The sequence below is a fragment of the Falco naumanni genome, chromosome 5, assembly GCF_017639655.2.
Source record: "Falco naumanni isolate bFalNau1 chromosome 5, bFalNau1.pat, whole genome shotgun sequence".
Lineage (NCBI taxonomy): Eukaryota > Metazoa > Chordata > Aves > Falconiformes > Falconidae > Falco > Falco naumanni.
The window spans coordinates 87,466,934-87,489,435 of NC_054058.1; the positions used below are offsets into that span (position 1 = coordinate 87,466,934).

At 42.0% G+C, this 22,502-nt stretch overlaps 3 long non-coding RNA genes across 6 annotated transcripts in view; 1 reads left to right on the top strand and 2 right to left on the bottom strand.

Annotated features, from left to right (window-relative positions):
* The window catches only part of LOC121088900, a 32,715-nt gene that overhangs the window by 8,478 nt on the left and 1,735 nt on the right, over nt 1–22,502 (bottom strand). The gene's annotated exons all lie outside the window — the stretch shown is intronic.
* Nucleotides 1,300–22,502, top strand: LOC121088898. Of its 4 annotated transcripts, none has more exons than XR_005828056.1 (5): nt 1,300–1,395; nt 1,485–1,625; nt 17,642–17,756; nt 19,886–19,948; nt 22,059–22,502. It is a non-coding gene; the product is annotated as an uncharacterized LOC121088898 (long non-coding RNA). The 4 variants fall into 4 exon arrangements; XR_005828055.1 differs by adding an exon at nt 4,810–4,923 and having other exon boundaries at nt 1,309–1,625; XR_005828053.1 differs by having other exon boundaries at nt 1,322–1,625.
* On the bottom strand, nt 14,121–15,486 carry LOC121088899. Its single transcript, XR_005828057.1, has 2 exons — nt 15,402–15,486; nt 14,121–14,474 (listed from the first exon to the last, which is right to left on the bottom strand). It is a non-coding gene; the product is annotated as an uncharacterized LOC121088899 (long non-coding RNA).

The window sequence follows — 22,502 nt, forward strand, 5'->3', positions numbered from 1 at the left end:
TAGAGTGCACAGGGACCAGTGACTAATGCACATGAAGGTACAGTGAATTAGCTGAAGTGTTTTCATTATTTTTGCTAGTAGACAGGAATACTAGACGTTCTGATGCTGTTCCTCAGACTGCAAATACTGGCACACCCTGCTCAAATATAACCACAGAAAGAAAATACAAAAGAAAAAAAACCAACCAACAACTGCAGATGCCATATCTTCTCCCACAGTATTTACAATGTATATGTTCACACTCAGCCTGGTCACACTTCCAGTATAAAAATCCCATGCCTCCTCTGCAGTGACACATTTATGCATGTGACCACTAACAAAAAGACCCCAGTTTTTAACTTGTTCTTGCAATGGCTTTGCTTCCGTTTCCCTTTCACATTTTCCCCATCTACAAGAACTTTTTAGTATCTTTGACCATTGGCTGAACGTGGTAGAAAACATTAGATAGTTGTCATTATTAATCACCGAGACCTGAAAGAATGGCTTTGTTGGTGCCTTCACTCTTGCTTTCCCCTTCAAACCAAGCGGTATCTGCAGTACTAAACAGTCACTGAATGGTCAGCTTCCTCTTGGTAAACACAAAGCTTGAGTAAATATTGTGTAGTTGAGAAAAGCATGGATGTTTTGACTGATTATGTGGGAGGGAGGGACAGCTGGCTAGGAAGAATTGTCCAAAATATGTGAACACAAGATAAAAAATGATACATTGTCCCAGAAAAAATCAAAATAGCTGGTGCGGATTGCTAAGTGTGTGTGTATCTGACCACTCTGTTATTTTTTACACGGATATATAAAATCTATCTGTTCTCTTAAGTTTTGGACTTTGGTGATATCCAACTCAGTGCCAGGAGCCAGTTATAGGATCAATGCCCCTTTGAAGTAATGCCTGGTCTTGTGTTGACCTTTGATAAGAGGATAAATTTCACCCTGTGTCATTAGTGCTGCCCACAAACATAAAAGGGATATGTTTGCCTTGTCTTAACATCTTTGATATTTACCCACTGCTTTGCTTGAGATATCAGGTATAAAGATGACCCTACCTCTCCTGACTATGCTGAAAAGGGGAGATATTTGTATTTATAATAAGGTTCAAACCTAGGCCAGAGAGATAGTTCCAGCTCTTGCTGAACTTTTTCCTAGCATAGTGCAAGAAGCCAGTAGAGGTGAGCTGATGTAACTTTACTGTAACAAAAACAGAGGTCAAAAAACAGTTGTGATTTTTCAACCCAGAGGCCAAAACTTACCCTGAGATGGAAGGTCATGATACCATGGGGATCAGGCATTACCCAGTGACCGTGATATCCCACCAGTGGAGAAGAAAAGCTCAAAACTGCAGTTCTCCAACCCATAACAAGGGCATGTGGTGCGGTGGGTGAAGGTTAAACCTGTCTGCAGGTACAAACCTCAGCAAGGCCACCTCACTGAAGGAGGTGAATTTGGTCATGACCACTCTGGGGTAACACTACTTCTCCTGCTACCCACAGCATGTCCCCAGCATCCTCTCCCTGCTGTGACTTAATTTGAAGAGTGGATCACAGAACCAAACACACTGCAGGTACAAGCACTGCTGGTCTCCAAAGGACAGCTGGTAGTACTTCTAGGCAGCTTCTCTCCTCACCGAAAAGGTAGGTCTCATCCCTTAATCTTCTCAACCCTGCCTCACCTCTATACTTATAGGTTAAAGGGCTTCTGAGAGCTGGCCAGCTGACTGACATGGTGCAGACAGTGCAGGCTGCCAGCTGAAGCTGAGCGATCGAGACCATCTCTGCTTGTCAATACAACAGACCTTGACCCGTCCTTTTGGGCTGGTATGTGTGGGGTTTCAGCATGTGATGAACAGCCACATACACAGAGAGAGGGAAAAGTGAAACCGATTTCAGGAAAATGGTTCAAATGGTGCCTGTATGTTCAGGATCCCTCAGAAGGAGGGTAGCAGGTGAGCAGGCTAAGGTCCAAATTCCCAATGTGACACACACACACAGAGCACGGTGTTCCTAAACTTGGAGTCTTTTTTGACAGAGAATAAAATACAGGAACGTGAATGTACAACTACAGGTATTTTGTAATAAGGCTCCTTAAAAATAGTTACCGGTAAAACAGGATTTCTGCTATGAACAAAGAATCCTATCTGTAGTCAGTCCTCTGTTCATCTAGCAGCCCCTCTGTTTCAAAAAATAGGGGCGATGTCCCCAGGAGTTCCTCTGGCAAAGGGGTCCCTCAGAAGCTGGAAGGTTACCCACTTACAATTTAGAGGAACTTGCAGCAAAGATGGTTGACTGAGGGCAGAATCTGTGAAGGCATCAGGAAAAGGGAAAGAAAGACCCTGAGGGGGTTAGGGGTGCACACCAGAGAGCACTTCGCTTTCTTATATGAGTAAGGTGAGGGCAATTATTCTTGTTCTTAAGTTTTGCAGAGAGTGCAGTCAAGGTCCTGCTTGCTTGCTTTCTTCTTTTCTTCTACTTCTCTCTCTCTTTTGCTATGTGCAGACCCCATATTTGCATGACGTGGTAACAAAAAGGGCCCCTTAAAAGCTGTTTGGGGCAGGATAGAGACAAAATACAAGATTGCTGTTAACCCTGGGCTGAGGCAGGGGAGTGGCAAATGGTGGCTTCTCTTGGGAACTAAAAGGAGATGCCAGAGAGCTACCTTGCCTTGGAAACCCCACCCAGAGCAGGATTAACAAGAACTACTAGCACTTTCAGGAGCTAAGGACTCCTACTAGCTCTCTTTCTAGCTACTGGGAGTTGGCCCTAGAAGGAGACTGTATTGCCATGCCTGGAACAGGATTGCTTGCTCATGCAACCCCATCCCATTCCCATCACACCTATTGCAACCCTGAGCTGGCGAAGCAGAGTGCCCAGATGATTCAGAAACATCTGAGATTGACTGTGATCAAGCCCATTTGCTCTTCTTTATTGCTGACATCTTCTGCCTGACTCACATTCAGGTGTGGCTGAGCACACCTTACTGTTTAACCCCACAGCTTCCAATCTTGACCTCCTGCTTCAGCAGCATGGCTGTGAGTCAGTGGGCTGCCCAGGCATGCACCGGGAGCCATGCAGCGCCAGGCTGAGAGCAAACAGCCCAGCCCAGCTCACGGGATGCAGCTCGGAACCCTTAACCTCCCTAAATTGTGTGGCCTCACCCATGCAAAGAATGGTCTCTGCCCATACTGTCCCACAAACGGCTCCTGGGTATTGTCCCAGGTAGCGCAATTGAGCCAAAACTCTGCCATGGGGCTTATTTACTTCTAGTAATATTTAAACCATATGGATAATAGTAGGCCAGATCAAATCTGTGCTTTAACTGGTTTACTGGTAAGTCACAGCCTTACTCTCCCAGTGGTTACAGAAGACTTTCATTTTCACCTAAGAGAGATCCCATAAATCCTCAAAAAAGCATGTAGAAGATTGCTCACTTAAAAGGTTGATGTGGTTTAGGACAGTTCCCACAATTCTCAAACAGTAAGGGGGAAATTAGGTAGAGCAATGACTAGACCAATCAGTAAATAAATGGATAAATAGATATATTCACACACTTTTCAAATAATTAATAATGTAACAAAGCACAATACCCATTTGAAACATCTGGGCTGTCTACAGTTCAAAGAAAAATAGGTCTTAGCTTTAGTAACAGTATCATTAGTACCTATCAACATCTAAAACATTGATCTAAGTCATAAAAATCTGACGCTAAAAATATTTCTAGAAAGGAACGCTACATTTTATATAAATCATTCTGTAGAATTTTCTGTCTGCTTTTCCATTGTCAATTATTTACTCCCTAATTCTACTCTCCGCCAAGTTCAAGAACGTGCCAGGATTGTATATGTGCTAAAAGAAATGTTAACTTGAATTGTATCTCTGCACATCTTCATTAGCATCAGATCCAAACACTTTCAGATCAGTGTCAATTTCCCAGCGATGCTACGGTGATGTGGAAACTCGCTGCCTCGTAGGAAACTCAAGAAGTGGTTGCACCCAGGGCCAGGTCTTGGTGGAATGGTGTCATCTGCTTCCCCTGGCTTACCTCTCCACCTCTCAGCCCATTCTACCCAGACTTCTTCAGCTCTTTTAGGGCAATAAGTCCTCTGAGTCATATACGAACAAAATAGGCCATATTATCCTGTAAGGAAGACAAAATATTTCTGCTATACTTTCTATACACACTTGCTAAGGCACCAAACATACCGCTTTTATGATATTGGCAAAATACATAATTAGAATGGTCCATGTCCATGTTTGATTGATTGATACTAATTTCCTTTGCAAACACAGTATTAAGAAAATTAGTTTTTGGAGGAACTGGATGAAGTGTGCCATAATGTTTAATGATGTTACTTGTTCCGGTGCCTGAATTAATGACATATCACTTTACTGAAAGATGGATTTATGAGTGATTTAGCTTCAGCTCTATTACTCTGTTTACCATCTTTCTCAACAGTGGGAAATACACTGTTCAAACAATGCCACGATAAGAAAAATAAATAAAATCGATGACAAAAGTTTCTCAATATAATTGTCCTGAATGTTTTACTATTTTGACATCTGCATTATTAAACCAAATTGCTTCAATTCCATTCAGTGACTGCCACTGGCATTGCAAATCCTGCAAATGTCAGCGAACAGCATACACATGAAATTTCCACTTGTACAGTCATCTCCTCGTGCAAATTAACTGTACAGTGGGCATTGGCTCACTCTGCACCATGAAAACACAGTTGTATTTCTTCTTCAGCTGTCTTGGGCCTGGTATTAGCAGCGTTATGCCTTTTATATGACAACCTGTCTGAACTAATAATCTGTCCAGGACTTTACCTGGCTTCGTGAAGGACCTGCAGCCTTGAAATCCTTTCCCAGAACTAGAAGTCCATAAGAAAACAATGTGCAGACAACCAGCAGCCTCCAGACTGCGTAACTACAGGTGCGATTTGGTTTATTAGCTTACACTTTTTGTGAGACTTCAAGGATTTGGTGGTAAAATGAGGGACAGCAGCAGCTCTGTTTGATGGGGGAAGCAAAAGGAGGTGACAGTTAGTTTCGGTACCATGTTGCTCAGGCTGTGTTAACTCTGGTGTAGAGCATGAGAAGTGGACAGCCTCACCTGGAGGTGCTGCACGTGGTTCTGGAATTCAAAGCGCTGGAAAACCGGGGCGTGAGGAAAGCCATGGACGTAGCTCTGCATAGTTATAGTTTTTACAGTGAGCAGGGAGTAGGAACACAGAGTCGCTGAACAACGCAGTTTGGCAGGGACGTCTGGAAGCCTTTTGGTCCAAACCACTTCTCAGAGCAGGGCCTATTTTGAAGACAGATCAGTTTGCTCAGAGTCAGCAGTCAACGCTGGTGTTGTCTGGAATTTTCCATTTTCTGGATGTCCAAGATCCTTTATATTAAATAAACTAGGAAAACCACAGGGTAAGTTCTAGAAGTCCTAAACTCTGTCCTTCAGTGTCATCGCTGACAGGCTGCTTCATACCATAATACAATGAACCCAACTCTAACTTTCTTTATTCCTGAGGAAGTCAGTAAGAGATCCAGTGAGTCAGGAGTAGCTCCACAATGTGAAATGAGTGAAGTAAAAGGAAAATCAAAGCCAGATATTCCTTACAGTAACAGTTTTATGGGAGAGAGACTTCTGCTCCATGTTTTTTTCTCTCAGCCTTCTTCCCCAAGTCCGCCCATGGTTTCCACTTGGTGTGGCTCTCCAAGTCAAGAGTGGTGGAAAGGGATCCACAGCAGTGTGTATCGGTCTCCTTCCTGAACCAACACGCTTCCCAATAACTTCATTCGCCTTGCTTCCTTTTATTCCACCCCTCACCCTGAAAGCCTGGAGGATGCTTTATGACTGTGTTGGGTCTTGATACATTCAGGGATAAGGTGTGCTGGTTCTGTCAGACTGCTGGTTTCTGTATTATAGAGGTCCCAATACCCAGGTTTTCTCATAAATGTGTTCTGGTTTGTTTATGTAGGATAAACTACCTTTGTATAAACACCTATACAAAGGTATAACTGCATTGTACTAGGTTTATGCAAAGCAGATTTATGGAATAACTCCATCTCTAACTTAAAAAAACTTGATACAATTCATTGCAAAACAAATCAATAAGTTACCAAATGATAGTTATGTGGAAATGCAGCACACTTGGATAACCTTTAGCAAGACAGCTGGGAGCTGGAAGCAGCCGTACAATAGCAGCATGGAGTGCTGCAGAATGTAGCTTACCAGATATGAACTCCTCCAAGCAGCACAGCAAACCTTGCTGTTCCTGTCCTTCTTACAAAACAGGCTGTAGACAAACCAGCCAGCTGTGTTCTTCTTCAGTATTTAAATCAAGGTGGATTTATGAGGTATGTAGATTCAATTCAGAGGGAAAGGCATCATGACAATGCAATCCAGCCCTCATAAAATGAAAGCTAAATATAAAACTAGCCCATATAAAAATCAGGGTTAATTATGAAGGAGAGAGCTTCAGAAAAAAAGTGGCAAAATGCTAGTAACTTTAACAGTGCAAACAACCATGTAACTTAAATGCAGTTGGAAAAGCCTCTAGTACATCTAACCCAGGCGAAATTAGGATGAGGAAATCTATTAAATCTGAACGTCTATGCATTCATTATATTTTCAAAGTAGTTTTGAGCTCTTTCAGGGTCTATTTTCTGCTCCCTTTGTGTTGCCTCACAAGCTACAGCAGCCAGTGAACATGCAATAAAAACTCTAGCTTTCTTCTGGACAAGTGGTTTTCCAGATATTTTTTGAGGTTAAGAATCATTTTTGCATGGATATGGCCTAAAGAAAAGTGTTCAAAATAATAGAATTTGAATAAGCTAGAATCCCCAAAGCAAAGATAACCAGAGGCGAAGGAAGTCTTGTGGTTTAAACACAGAGTTTGAAAAATCTAGTGAGAGACCTCAGGCACATCACAAAGTCTTTCTGTCTCCATTCTGCAGCTGTAAAATAGAGATAAATTTTCTCCTGTAATTCTCCAGGAGGTTATAGCACAAATTCATTACCATTTGCAAGGCATTCAGATGTTGTGTGAATATCTGAGAGCAAAACAGGAAACTACTGCTGCTGAATGAAGGCCTTGTAAATTGTTATATAGATAAATCTTGATCCTTTTTATATTTCCCATGGAAATTTGGACTTCATTGTGGAAAAGAATGCAAGGATAGAAAATGAGTTCTTTGAGTTCTAAAGCTGGGGATCATTAATATCTCTAAGAGTGGGAAGGACTAATAAAAGGACCAATATTAAACCCTTGTTTTAAAAAGCCACCTCTTAATATCTGCAGCCTCAGCTCTTATCCCTGTTCACTTTCATATTACCTCTGCCTTTCCTGTTGCCCTTCTGTTCCTGTTATTTATTACATGCAGTAAGAAAATTCTTCTATGTAATATAACATCAGGTTATTTTAACGAGACTGTCTGAAATGTACTCTTGTTAATAATGAGTAAAGATAACCCGTGAAATCTTGGTCTCACTGAGATCAGCAAGATTTTTCTGTTGACCTCAGTGGAACCAGAACTTCATGCGGGAATCAATACCGATCCCTTAGATCTGTTGACGAACTTGATACATCTTTGAGCAAGAGTCCACTGACTTTGCTGCAGATCTTAACAGGAGAAAATGCTTTCAAAATCACTCTTTTAAGGGTTCATTCCCTACCCACAAGAAATAACTGGTAACCAGGACCATTTAGCAGAAGAGTGGTCTCACACACCCCTGCAGTCTGATTCCCTTAGTACTTGAGTCATAAATGAAGGTAATTTTGAGATTACTTTTGACCTCTTTCCTTTTATGGTTGAATGACTGTTCACAGGCAAATAGTAGAACATATTAAGCACAAGGAGTATCATCTGACTAGAATAAAACATCTCAATGTAGCATGAACAGTCTGCCTGCCACTTACTTAATAATTTTATAAAAGGCTCATAGAATTTTTATCTTATCTGAAGTGCTGGGCTATAAAAGCATGTGACAGTCAGTACGATATAACTAAAATCCACCATGAAGAATACACATTTGTGTTTGATATTTACAAGGTCAACAAGCAAAAAAAAAAGAAGTACAACATGAAGGTTAAATGTTTGAAACACTGTCAATAAAAGGTATTAACAGCTTCCCTTTCATATTCCTCTTTCCTTTTTGGTTCCGTATCCAATAATTACTTCAAGCAGTGACTTACAAACAAGTAAATTATTGTTTACCATGGGGACTTCTTTCAGGTACAAGAAGCTAAATGTGTTATCCACAGCACAAAGGGCACACAGATTATTTTCCTGTATTTGATGGAGGTTCATCTCCCAGCACCTGTTTGTTAGGGAAATTATTCAAAGACAGACATTTGTTAAACTCATCAGAATTAAAATGTCTCCTGTCTTCATATGCAGACACCTGTTGGATTAATTTGGGGATAAATAGAACTCTCAGCAGTAAAAATGGTGACTGATACACAAATTAAAAAGAAAAGTATGTAAATTTTAATAAAAAAATACACAAGATAGGAAAGAAAACAGGAGTTTTCCTGATTGTAAAATTACTGATTAGATTAGATTAGTGATTGTGTAGTAGTATATTTGCTGTTACAGGTATGCTGTTTATTTTGATCTTCTCAGCACCATAGATAAATGTTTTGACTATCATTCCTTAGAAATGCCTCATGTAAGGATGCACTTGTCACCTTACTGAGCTCTTCTCAGTGTTTTGCAAGTTTTTTGCTCGATTTTAGTGTAGAACAATTTTTTCCATATAAACACATGACAACCTGGGCCGCTTATATTACATCTAAATTTGTAAGAATTTTGATATGATATGATCAGCTCTGTGCAAATAAATATGTCAGTTTCATCTTTATTTGTTGACCAGAGCTCCAGTGTAAATATTGTATATTTTCCTTTTTTTTTTTTTAGGTAGGATTTATTATATATTTAGGTAGGATTCCATTTTTTTTTAATAGGTAGGATACCCCTGTGCTTTCCTATTATTTAGACTAATTTAAGAAAATGGAATTCTTTTTTTTTAAAAAAAAAAAAAAAAAAAAAAAAGTGCATCTTTAAGTTCCTAGTGGTTTTGGGGGCCTGATTTAATCAACACTTGTGATTATGAAATGAACTAGAACCTGTCAATGAAAACACAAGAGGAAAAGTTAAGGGGTACCGAAGAAGATTGTGAATTTACTAACTAGAAAGGGGTAGGTGTAAAATTCACCTCTGCTGAGGAAGGTCTGAGATCCCACTCCATTTTGACTGATTGCCAATGATTAATTTTTGTAAGGCTTACTCACAAGTACCATATAACCCCAGCAAAATCTAAAATCAATTACGACTTTCAAATCAGAACACAAAGTTTGCATGGGCCTATGCCCAGAAGTTGCTCCTGTGGATGCTCAGAAGTGTTTTGGTCTGGGGACCAAACAGTTGCCCAAGTTCTGTAATAACATGGTAACACCCTGTTATTCTACTGTAAAACACAGTGACCGTGTTTTTGTGTTGCTACCTTACCCACCACTTTGGAAATTTGCCATAAAGCATTTAGAGTTAGCTAACCACTCTGCTAACCATTGCCATTATCCCACTTTTCTGTCCTTCACCTTTGACTGCTTTAATTGGCCTTGATGAGAAGATAATTGATGATGACTAGGATGAAAATAAAACAATGCCTAAAGAGGCGCCAAAAGCACATGCACTTGAAGATTTGTGTCAAGCATTCGCTCTCTTGTGAATTGACAAGCACTTCCAGAATGGTGGCCCACTCCAAGAATGACTGGCAGAGGCATGAGGGTGGGACCAACCAAAATCTCAGGCCAGTAGGTACATCAGATCTTGAGCTGCGTTTTAAACTGCAAATCAGCATTTTAATCAACGTCCTCAGCTGCTCAGAAGTCAGCTTCTCTTCCAGCAGACTGATCATCCGTGACCTTCTGCCTCTCTGCCCTCCCCACAGCATACCCTGCCCCTGTGTATGTCCCTTGTGTGCCTTCCATGAGTCACTAACCATCACAGAAGCGTATCCTCCACGGACAGCCGGCTGTGCCTGCAGTACCGGTGGGCACAGCTCAGAGACCTCCCTGCTAAACTGTTCCACGTCCTTCTTGCTACAGCTAGGTTACCTACCAGCCGAGAGAGAGATAAGAGGGGAAAACACTTTCTCTAAGTTTCCTGAGAATTCCTCTGGCACCATTTTACAGGTGAGAGTCACCAGAAGAAACACATTAGCAGTAGGGAAAGCAGAAACCAGAATCAACTTTTTTCCTCTCCTTTTCCCCCTCCTGTCCCTACCCATAGCTGATTTTTCTTTGGTGGACAAGGAGTTCTGGTATGCTCCACCCAGGACCGTGGTCTAGGTGAGCCGGACACTAGATCTGGAGGGGACAAGCAAGCTTGGTAGAGCCACCTCTCGTACGCCAGCTCGCAGAGCTGAAGCTGCCTGTAGAATCTGTTCACATCTACAGCATGTGCCGAGCAGGAGAGGAGAGCGGTGAGAAGTATAGAAAGGCATTCATGGCAGCCTTATAGTTTTTGCTTTTAATGGAGAGAGTATGGCCTACCCCAAACTGCAGAAACACCAGAAGGAAAGGATTAGCAAGCGTATAAATTCTGTCAACACAAACTACAATTGATCCTGGCAAGGAAGGGTGAATTTCTGCTTCCATCCTCAAATTCAGTGACATTTCGGCTTGCAACGGCAGACATTGTCCAGGAAACTCTGGGACACCTTAGCATCCTTTACAGCAGGCAGCTTAAAGCAAGTGAAGGATTCCTTTGTTCCAATGGGTATTGCAAAGGACTGTGAAGAGGTAACTGAAATCCTTGTCAATGAGGGAGCACTGAGAGTTACGGTGCTGTGAGGGGTGCAGCCACTTGCAATTTTTTAAAAAAAACATTTAGACAGCTGAAATCAGAGGGCGTTCAGAGCTAGTGAGCAGGCATGTTTGATTGCGCTGCAGGAAAATAAAATACACATCTATGAGGTAAGGTCAAAGCAGACTGACAGCACACAGATTCCCGGTGGTACTCCTGCTTCGCTTCCTCTAATGTCAGCTAAAGCCAGGACTCAGCCCTAGAGAATTCAGCAATCATACCTTGTGACACTGGGGCACTGACTTGCCCTATTTAACATTATAAAATAGATGTAAACTGTCTCTTTCGGAAATCATGCCATTTGCTATTGACAAAGATCAAAGAGTGACTTCTGGGTCACATGGAAAAAACTCTAAACAAAACCTTAAACCACTTAAGAAAAGCACGAACAAGCTGCTATTGGACTGCTCGAAGAGAGCAAACAAAAGCAACTTCTTGCTATTTCATAATGTTTTTAATAAACGACTATTTGAAACACAGGATTTGACACTGAAAAGGCAAGACAACCACGTTCCATTAAGAGCATTACCTTAGTGCAACCAGAAACAGCACCAACTAGATCAAAGTTACAGTTCTTTATTGATTAGTCCTCGCTGTGTGTTTAACCAGCAACTGGCCTGTTCCAGGTGGACTGAGGATAGTAGATTAGCACACTCACCTGTTCTTGGAAATACCATGTTGTTGGACATTAGGAGATCCTTTAACTGAAACACAGTGTTTTTAAAGTGAATTCACATGACCATGGCCTAAATTATCAGCAAGTACAGGCTTACAGATGTGTTAGTTAACAACTAATGAACAACCAAACAAAAACTTTTCATATTATGTAACTATACTCTCAGCCTTGATGGTAACCTTAGTCCTTTCTTTTTTTACACTTATTCTCTGTAGCTAATGAAACCAAAGCGTACCTTCAATTGAATTTATTAGGCTCTGTATTGCTGGTCCTACATTGTTGCAGTTGTAAGATTTCTGTTGCATAGGAAGACCCTGCAGGGATTGTAAAAGTTCAAACAGCAAAAAAAGAGTGAAAAAAATTAGTCTTAGTCCCTTTTAAACAGCTGTGTTCTCAACAAGGTGTTCTCCATGTTCATGTGTTTTAAAGACAGGTCCAGCCTCTATTTTCAAAGACGATATAGCTAATCGACAGGAAACATTCATCCAGCTTTTATCAATCTGTCTTACTAGTCCCATACCAGAAAGCCACTTTGACTACCCTGGCCACCAGCAAGCCAGCGCACGGTGCAGTCTGTGTGTCTGTAAGATACCTATGGCTCAGACTACAGACAGGTACTGTTACATGAGCACCAGAAAAGCTTATTGTCCACATGACAGAACACCCAGGACTCTTGTTCCAGGAATCAGCTTTCCACCATTATAAGGCATCAGCCCAAAGGCAGGTGGGCAGTGCCATCACGGACGGGCTGACACAGCACCCTGCCCCGCGTACACTGTAGGTCTGTAGAGGCTTGGCTCTCACTTCACATTTGCTAAGCCTATGCTCACCACACTGCACGTAAGTCTGGACTTGATGAGGTTACACCTATATTTATATAGGATAATCATAAGATAGAGCCTATTATTAATCAAGCTGGAGCAGGTGCTCTTATGTTGGTAAGGGAGATCACGGATGGCACAATCTCTCTTTTTCCCATAGTGTAGAAAATACAGTTCTCTGTGTGTTCAAGGGCAGGGACCCTTCATCCCCAAGACCCTCTTGCCTGCTCCTAGCAATGCTGCACACTTTCAGCTGGTGCAGTCTCACAAAGTAACTGGATTTATAACATGTCTTTGCTATCAGCTGAGTTCTGCTTATATGGCAAATGCAATATGTGCAACTCATTTGCAGCTGGGGCTTTTTCTCCCCCCCCCCCCCCCCCCCCCCCCTTTACAGAGGAGTTTCCTTTTGCAATCTTTCTTGCTAGTTTTTTAATGGGAAGTGCCTCAAACCAGAAGAAAGTTTTGGAGCTGAGAGGTTCATTTCAGTAAACTCTTAGAATTTCACATTCCAGTGAAAAAGGCAGGGTCTCTGTGACTTTGGTTGTCTTTAAGGGCTAAAAATAGGCTTTTTGCATGTAAGTGAGGCTAGACTGTAGTCTTCATTTGAGAACTTATTTGGTACTTCTGAGACAAGAAGACTTTTTAAGTTCCTCGGGGAGTTTCAAGCTTCAGGACATATTACTGCTAAAGCTACACCAGCCTGCTCACCACCTATTCCCTGGAGGATATGGCAATAACTGCTTAAACACAAAACACTACCCAAACTGTCCAACACCTCCTGGATTTGCACACAGCTTAATCAAGCCACAGTGTGGGTTCATTTCCCTGCTGTGGTAGGGATAACCACACAGGCTGCCAGCACAAGAACTCATATCATTCCTACCCTTGCCACCATTACTCTCGGAAAAGACATTTGAATGTTTCATAATCTAAAAATGGTCGACAAAGGCGGAAAGTATTAACACTGCTTTGTAGTTCAGGAACCTGATAGACTGTGTGGACTGACCTGCATGACAGAAAATCTGAAGCTGTGCAGGGATTCCACTGGTTGACCTAGGCTAACGTCTGTGTTTCGGAGGGGATTTTTTTTCTTGCCTGGCTGTGTAGTAACATGGAATACCATACTTCAGAAATAAAAACCCAGCAAAGTGATGATAAAAATTCATCCCAGAGCAAGATCCTTATACCATTATTTCTCAGGGAAAAGGTACTACCTGGCTGTTACGCAGGAAGAAAATCAAAGGGACAGTTATACTGACCCTTCAGTATTGCGGGATTTTCAGCAAATATTAAATTTAATGTAATCACTTCTAGGGAAGTGCTTTGGCTCAGAGCAAAGGAAGATGAGAACAGGAAACTTTGAAAATGAAAAGCCAACCCTTTAACTGACATGAAACAGCTGGGTGAATTTGTACCAGTCAAGGTGACAGCACTGTTAATATAGGCAGCGCTTCATTCGGAAATCAAAGGAACTCTGGACGTATGATTAGCAAAATACCTGTAAATCCTGTCTGAATAGAGGGGGGAGCTACGTTTTGTCTTATAAATCAGGATCTTAGTTGCTGTGGTAATGTTCCTTGTATGATTTGTCTACATAAATGAAACTCAATCCCTGTTGTATCAAGCCACAGAGGATTACAGGATAATGAAAAAGAAAACTAAATGAAAAGAACCCAGTCAACTGAAGCCTTACAATGAAATCTGTAAGTAAAATTTAGGTTTAAAAATAGTTGGGTACTAGTTTATGGGAACACAAACAGATTCGCTTTTTTGGTTGTTTTCATTTCACTAAGGAAAACAAACGATGGAAATAGTTTACAATTGGAAAACATGGCATTCGTGTTAAAACTATCATGAGCAGCTGCGCCTGTCTCCTGCACCTGCCTCTGGCACCTTGGGTAGATGTCTTAGAGAAGAAACATAGAGGTGCTGACTGACAGCTGATGGAGAAGGCGGCTGAGGGTGGCGATGAACAAAGGCTGGGGTGAAGTATTATAAGATTACGGGACAGATTTGAGGTAGGATAATAGACCGATCTCACAGTAATCAATTACACATAGTAGTTTTCTTTCTTTTAAAACTAAAGACAGTTGAAATCCATCTATCGTCAGGAGTCTGGAAAAAGCAAAACAGAGACATTCAGAGTTTAGTAAATAGGAGTACACTACAGCTGATGTTTTACTGACATTATCACCACATGTAAAGTGTTACACAAACAGATTGAACCAGTGCATAATAAAGGAACAAGTTTGTACTGAGTGTAGCTGCTACCCTACAGTAAACAACCCTGGTCTAATTATCAAATATTATGAAGCCCTGGCAACAGTTTTTGGAAGATGCATCACAGCACTTTTTTCCAAGTGGCTGAAGCTGTTGGCTGTGGCATGGCACTAGTTCAGGTCCCTCAGGGAAATCCATCTGCTGCCTGATGCTCATGCCTTTCTTGGCTAAAGAGGGGGCAAAAAAAGCAACAGCAAGTGGACAAATGTCAGGATTGTGTAAACAACCATCTTATTATTTGTTCTTTTTCCGCTCTCCAGCAAAGAACTAACAAAATTAATATAATGTATGCAAGTCATGATGGAATGTCTCATTTCTCTTGGTAGATGACACGGATTTAACTGTGTCTTTCTGATGTAGGATTTCATAGGCAATGTCTAACCACAGAGCTATGCTGACATGCAACTGAATCTTTAAAAAAAAAAATAAAATCCCCCTACTGCACCCCTTTGTAAAAGGCAAAACTTGCTGTCCTCACAGTCCTTACCCAAGGTGCCTGTGTTGCACTGCTTGGCATTTGCTATTAATCATTAAATTATGTCCCCACCTAATTACCTGCCACTCTGACTATCTAGGAGGCCAGAAAATAAAAGGTAGAGGAGCTTGTATCTATTATCTCATACTTGCACCTGACCAGTAGTTAAAACATGGACTCCTCCCATGGCTGAGCTGACACGGCATAACATGCTTTGCCACAGGAATTGGATCAAGAAGTTGGCTCCCTTGAGACTGTGCCGTTGGTGCCATCCATGTCTTCCTCACCTTGGGATGAAACATTCTGTAGGTGTCCCTAGATGCTGGGATCACCTAGTAGCTCCATCTGATGGCTCATGCAGACCTCCTGAGAAGAGCTGTACACACCGGCAGTGATCAAACCCATGTCTGAGTGGTTGGCAACTGTTTCCAGGAGGACTTCAGACTGCTGATTTTGGGTCTGCAACCTAGAGGCAACTCGAGTTATGTCTCTGCTGCCCCACACAGTGGAGGCAGAAAAGCCTGCGCTTCTCTTCTCCCCTCCCTCTGTCATTTGAATTGGAATATATAGTATAAAAGAGACCCCTGAAGTTGTATATAACCCGAATTTGGACTGAATGGAGGAAATTAGTATGCTACAACTTCTCACAGCTGAGAACACTGGAGATACGGGTAATGGAGCCAACAAGGATAAGAGGAGCTATCTAGCAGAATTGCCTCCACCTTTGATTATAAAACCTGTCCCATACCCCAGGTCCAACAGAGACAGGGTTGTTTGGCTGCTTGTTGAGTGGAGAGGTGGGTGGCATTTTTGAGCATGCTATATGGAGTACAGCTTTTTTCATCTATTTTTTGAGGCAGTTGGAGGAAGTATGAGCTGAAGGCAAAAGACTGTGGGGGAAAATATTTGTAGAAAACATTTTGTATAAGCTTACAGCATTTTTTTTAAATTTATGAGACAAGCAAGTAGAGACCTAGAGAAGTGCTAAAGCTGCATTATTAAAATGTTAGTAGGTAAATATATTAACAAAAATGGTGTGAAACGAAGAATCAGCTGGAGTTTTTTAACGTAGAAGAGATGCTTGCCTCAACCCACTGCCAACATGCTCCAGGGCTCAAAGCTGCACATAACTCTGAGCTCCACTACTCATCCCATTTGTCCTTGCTTCCAGACTGCCAGAGCACAGGTCAGTTCATGGTCAACAGTACTGGAGGCAGCTGACACATTCAAAAGAATCAGAAACGACACCTGATCTTCATCCATCATTGACACAGGATTATCAGCCAACACAAATATGTGCTGTGACTTCTGTATCAAGTGGTTTGTAAATAACTGTGCATTATGGACAGGATTTCAAGTGAACTCAGTGTTGCCCTAGCCAAAAAGAAAAGCAGACTAAAGCTAAAGTGAGCACTAATGTGTGCTGACATGAAATTATGTAAATTCAGTGCTCGTAGCATATGGAGAGTAGGATTATCTGGCCATCTACTGAAGGATCTGGGATCTGACAGAAGGATTTAGGACCAATTTCCTACAGAACAGAGGTATTTAAGGAAACAGCTAAGATGAAACTGATGTATGTCATTGTGTGGAAGAGTCTCTGGTTTTAAACTTTGATTTATTAGGTACTCTTGCTGTGTGGAACAAGTTCAGTAACACTAAGTTTCAGTCTCTCAAATCATCAGTCATGTACAGAATTTTCATATGGCACAATAATTCCCCAGATCACTCAGAATTCATGTCTTTAGGGGTATTCTCTGGTTACTTAGTCCAAGCAGGACTATTGTAATTGCTACGAACAGAGAATAAGGGAAGGGCTGTTCTTCACATGGGGCCAAGGAGGCAGTTCTCCATGTGTGTGCCTCTGCTCTAACTTCAGGGCCCAGACCAAAGTATTTGGCAGGGTCCAGATAAAAATATTCCCCACACTGCTAACACTAACCTCCACCTCACACTCGACTGTCCTCAGGCCCTTCTGTCCTCGCTCTCAAATCCCTCAGTCCATCTTGCCTAAAAACTCCTCTGAACAACTTCTGTATCAAGGGTCGCCTCCTACATTGTCCTTTACTAAGGTCTCTGCCATTCCAGAGCACCTTCCTCCCATTCCAAAGCCACTCGTCTTGTCCCCAGCATTCCTTGCTTAGATTTACTTCAACTCTGACAATTATTTTCCCATACTTTTCACTAACCCAATCTCCCTGTTCCTCCAGAGGCAGTCCTTACAACCCTCAAACTCCAAACTAGAGAAATAAGGCCTTCCTAATCCTTTTTGAACCCCAGCCCTCCTTTCCCATCTGTCACCGCTCTTTTCCAAACCCTTTACCAAGTATTTCCCCAGACCTTACGTTCCACCTCTATCCCCAGTTCCTATTTCTTCTCCTGCAGCCCCTGAGCTCCACACCCTCAGCTCGGTATTCCCACGCCGGTTCCCATCTCCTGAACGGTGCTGTTCATTCATAACCCATTCATTACCCCGCTGCTGACTGCCATGAGGCAGTACTGCCTTCTCATCAACCTCTGCCTCCAGACGAGCCCTCCCCTTCCCTAGGTCATCCTCAAAGAAACTGGATTTGGAGATCCTGGACACAGCAGACTTCACTCATCAGCAATCAACCTAGGCAGGACTCTGAGAGCAGAGGAAGGTATGTATATTTGAAGTGAAGGTGTTGTATATAAAAGCTTCGATTTTTATTGTTATTTTATTGTTATTATTTGTAAATAATAACCTGAAAGCTCATTCAAATCACTTTCTTTACATAAAAAAATCCTACATACGAATTTGTCATCCAGAATAGATATGATGACAAGGAAAACATATGGATGGAAATAAATAGTTCACAAAGTAAAAATGTCATTAATTATTCTTTAAGAAACACAGAATGTAATTAGTAAATACCATACATTTTTTAATTATGTAGTTACTTGAGTATAAAAAGACCCTCTACACTTTCCCATATACTGTTTAATTACACATCTATTCCTATTTATTGCTGAAATAGTCAGAATTAGTGTTTAAGTATACATCTGTCAGCTCCAAGATTGATTTTAAATTCAGAAAACAACTTACAATTAAAATATACTTAGTCCTGATTTATACAAGAGTAATTATATTGTAATTATAAATATACTCATATAACAAAATAAAGTTTCTTGCTATTATGTGATAATAATTACAGGGCAGTTACAGTTCTACTTTTGGTTACATCTTCATTACATTTTTCTGACCAAAGAAAGAAAAGTAAAATTGGAAAGAAATGCATGGCAATTCCAAAACTCCTGTCTTAGCAATACCACACAAAACTGAATCTAAGTTTTCGGTCACATTATGACTCTAAAACCAATCACTTCTGGCTGGGAACTGGAACTAGTTCATAAATAGATGTTCATAGACATGTATGCCTTGGTCCAAGAATGAAATGTACATTAATGTCTGGTGTAGCTTCTTTTTAATGCAGTTTCCATGGACAACTGAAACTGTAGTTTTGTGCATCCCTAGAGCTGACATGGACTGAGCCATTCACAGTCAATCTAATTTATGAGCATAATCAGGTTTCCTAAAGGGCATGTTCTCTATCCCTCTCTCACACTTGAAAAGCCCTGTGCAGTGGGTGTGAGCACACTATGTATAATGCGTGCCTACAAGATTATGCTAACCACTTTGCACTGAAGCATGAAACTGCTTTGAAAAGTCTTCTCCAGAGTTACCAGAAGGGGCTGGCTTCTCCTTTTGTGGTCTATTCTACAGACCTATCCTCCAGGTTAGCTGGGAACAGCAGAGGTAGGCATCCTTTCTCCAGGATGTGAAGGATGCTCACTACATCTAGGTGAGCAAGAAGCTGCAGATATCAGGCACAGCCGAGGGCATTATGGGGATGACTGTGATGCAGGATATCAGAAAGAATAGCTCAGGGCATCTAAGTGTTTTGACCTGAGAGATCTAGCAATGAATGTTCAGGCAAAAATGAAGTAAGAGACAGACTGTATGAAATGGCAGGTGATCTTTTGATCCTAGAAACAGAGTCATGTAGAGGAATTATAGAGGAATGAAGGCAGGTTAATTAACATTGATCACATACAGCTGTGGGCTGGCTTGGGGGCGGTGGGTTGGCTGACATAGATAACGTGCAGCTGTGGCTGGTTCCTGCAAAGTAGTTAAATAGCTTTAAGGGGTATAGAAGAGGGGGACCTGATGAAGACAGACCTGGAAGAAGCAGAGGGAGGAGAGAGTGTGAGCACCCTGGATGTAGGAGAGACAAGGGTGGACTGGCCTGAAGAGGATGAAGAAACAGCATGGACAGTAGATGAACTTTTGAAACCTTGTGGAGGATTGATTGGTAGCCGTGCTGGGAAAAGGCATGGGAACTACTTATTGAAGTCAGCCTGGTATGGGGTGGTAAAAGCCTTGTTGCAGCCAGTTTTGGTAGTGCTGCAACAGAGTCATTGGAAATTAATCCTGAGGTTTTGGTCTTTCCTGTGATGTGTTTCTGGAACAGCTTAATCTAGCACCAATTGAACTGTGATCCCAATCTTATGCCATGAGCAAGGGTAGCACTTTACTGGAGAAGCTAATGGAAGAAAAAATGGAGTTATACATTTTAATTGTTTTGACTCAGTCAATCCTAGGGCAAAAGTTTTTGTACCCAAATTGTCTGATGTGATAAGTATTAAAGTCACTCTAAAACATGAATTCTCCTACTTACAATTTTAGTTATGTAAGATATGGTGTAGTTATAACATGCTAATGGATTTTGTTGTATCTCCTTATCCACAGCCTACTGGATGGGCCACCAGGAATAAAGCTTTGGAATGTCCAAGCCTGGATTTTAAGGTTATGGTGTGTTGACCCTGTCTGGATGCCAGCTGCTCACCAAGCCACTCTATCCCTCCTCCATCCTCAGCAGGGGCAGAAAAATGTGACAAAAGGCTTATGGGTTGAGATAAGGGCAGGGAGCTTGTTCACTGGCTACTGTGACAGGCAAAACAGACTCAGCTTGGGGAAATCAGTTTAACTTGTTACCAATCAGATCACTGTAGAATAATAACATATCAACCCAAAACTTAAAACACCTTCTTCCCACCCCTCCCTTCTTCCCAGGCTCAACTTCACTGCTGATTTCTCTGTCTTCTTGCCTCAAGTGGCACAGGGGAACGGAGGTTGCAGTCTCTGCTGCTCCTGCCTCCTCAGGGGGAGGACTCCTCACACTCTTCCACTGCTCCAGCATGGGTTCCCCTTCCCCCCCCCCCCCCCCCCCCCGGAGTACCATCCTTCAGGAACAGATTGCTCTAGGGTGGGTCCCCCATGGGGTCACATGCCCTGCCAGCAAACCTGCTCTGGCTCCTCTCCACAGGTCCTGCCAGGAACCTGCTCCAGTGTGGGCTGCCCACGGGGTCACAGCCTCCTTCAGACAACCCCCTAGTCTGGCATGGGGTCCTCCATGGGCTGCAGCTGGATGTCTGCTCCACCATTAACCTCCATGGGCTGCAGGGGCACAGCCTGCTTCACCATGGGCTTCACCATGGGCTGCAGGGGAATCTCTGCTCCAGTACCTGGAGCACCTCCTGCCTCCTTCTGCACTGGCCTGGGGGTCTGCAGGGCTGTTCGTCTCACATATTCTCACTCCTCTACTCCAGACACTCCTGCCCAGCCATTTATTCCCCCCTTCTTAAAGATGTTATCATAGAGGTGTTACCACCATTGCTGATGGCCTTGGCCAGCAGCGGGTCCACCTTGGACCTGGCTGGCATTTGCTGTACTGGACACAGGGGAAGCTTCTAGCAGCTTCTTAAAGAAGCCACCCCTGTAGCCCCCCTCTACCAAAACCTTGCTATGCAAACCCAACACAAAGGTATTTATCCCAGATGTATGAGCATCCAGTTTCATTTTCCTCTTCAGCCAGTGGGAATTCAAACCTTTTTCTCCTCCTGTTTTGATATTAAATAGTTGCTGGATAAAGTGAACAAACATTCCTAGAAATTATAAACAGAATCAAGATATCTTTCTTCTCCCTGTGATGTTTATTTTATAGCTCCTGATTTTTAGGATGGAGTCCCCTATTGTCCCCTTTTTTTGATTTTGTTAGGGTTTTTTTTCTCATCTGACATATTCCAGCTTCAACTCAAGAAGATGCAGTAAAAACCACAAAAAAAAACACCACAAACCTGCATCTGAAGAGTTTTGATACTCAATCAAAAAATGAAAAATTTGACTTTGAACTTTCTCATTCTAGCCAAGGAAGGCCTAGAGACTAAATTTCACAACTTTTGCAAGTATTAGAAATGCTTTCTTATCGTATTATGAAGAAATTAAAAATTTCCTTTCTGTTCCCTTAAAAAAAAAAAGTATAACTGTGTTTTTCAAGCAACACACTGTTGTCCATGTTTGCTAGGAATGTTCTGAGAATATTTTACAAGTTAAAGAGAGACTTAAGGGAAAATTCCTGTTTCTGAAACTTGATCGAGTGTTGAACCAGCTGCTGAGCTTCACGTACTGGGGCAATCTGAGATGGGCTGCACAGAACTGAATTCTTATTATAGTAATGTTTAACATCAAAGAAAAAGGCCCCTGGTGAGTTTAGGTATCTATACTGGGTTAGATACAGCTGAGCAGGGGATTTGGGGATCATAATTACACTCAGCTATACCCAAGTTTCTCCAGAACTTCCTCAACTCCTTATTGGATCAACCCCAAGTCCTTTTGCAGATATGCCCTTGTTTTGATTTTCTTTTTTTAATTAATTTTTTTTTACTGTCAGTGCTCCAAAATCTCTTCCACATCATGCTCAGAAACACATGATGTTGGAGTGTTTTTCAGCTTTTGTCCTCCATACTTGAATAGGAGACAGTGGCTCAATAACCTAAGGCTTTATAGCAGAGATTATGAGATGCTGTCACAGCAATTTACCAATTCCTGATGAATATTCAAGCTGTCTCCTCCCAAAATCCAGAAACTCATGATGAGGCAAGAAGAAATCTGCAACTGGATAGAGAAGAGAGAAAGGAGACCGCCCTGCCAGAGCACCTTCCATAGTGAGGAAAGGACCACCAGTCACCAGACTGACTGTATCTATTACCCTCTGTCAGGGGAAAACACGAGGGTAGCGCAGGTTCCTCCCCACGTGCCCAGGGTGCTGGGATTCCCTCACGTCCTCGTGCTGAGACCTGTATCATCTCTATGCAAAACTGTTCCAGCTGGGATGTGGTTTTGACAGTTGGATTGACAACTGCACACTGGGAAGTGACTGGGAAGTCAAAGCTGTTGCGCAAAGGTGACAAAGAGTTGTCATCGATTTCTGTATCTACATTTCTGCCAGTTTACACAATTGTTTAACTGTGAAATACCGTGTAATTGCATACTTTCTAAGTGGGAAATACTGGTTTTTTTTCATTTT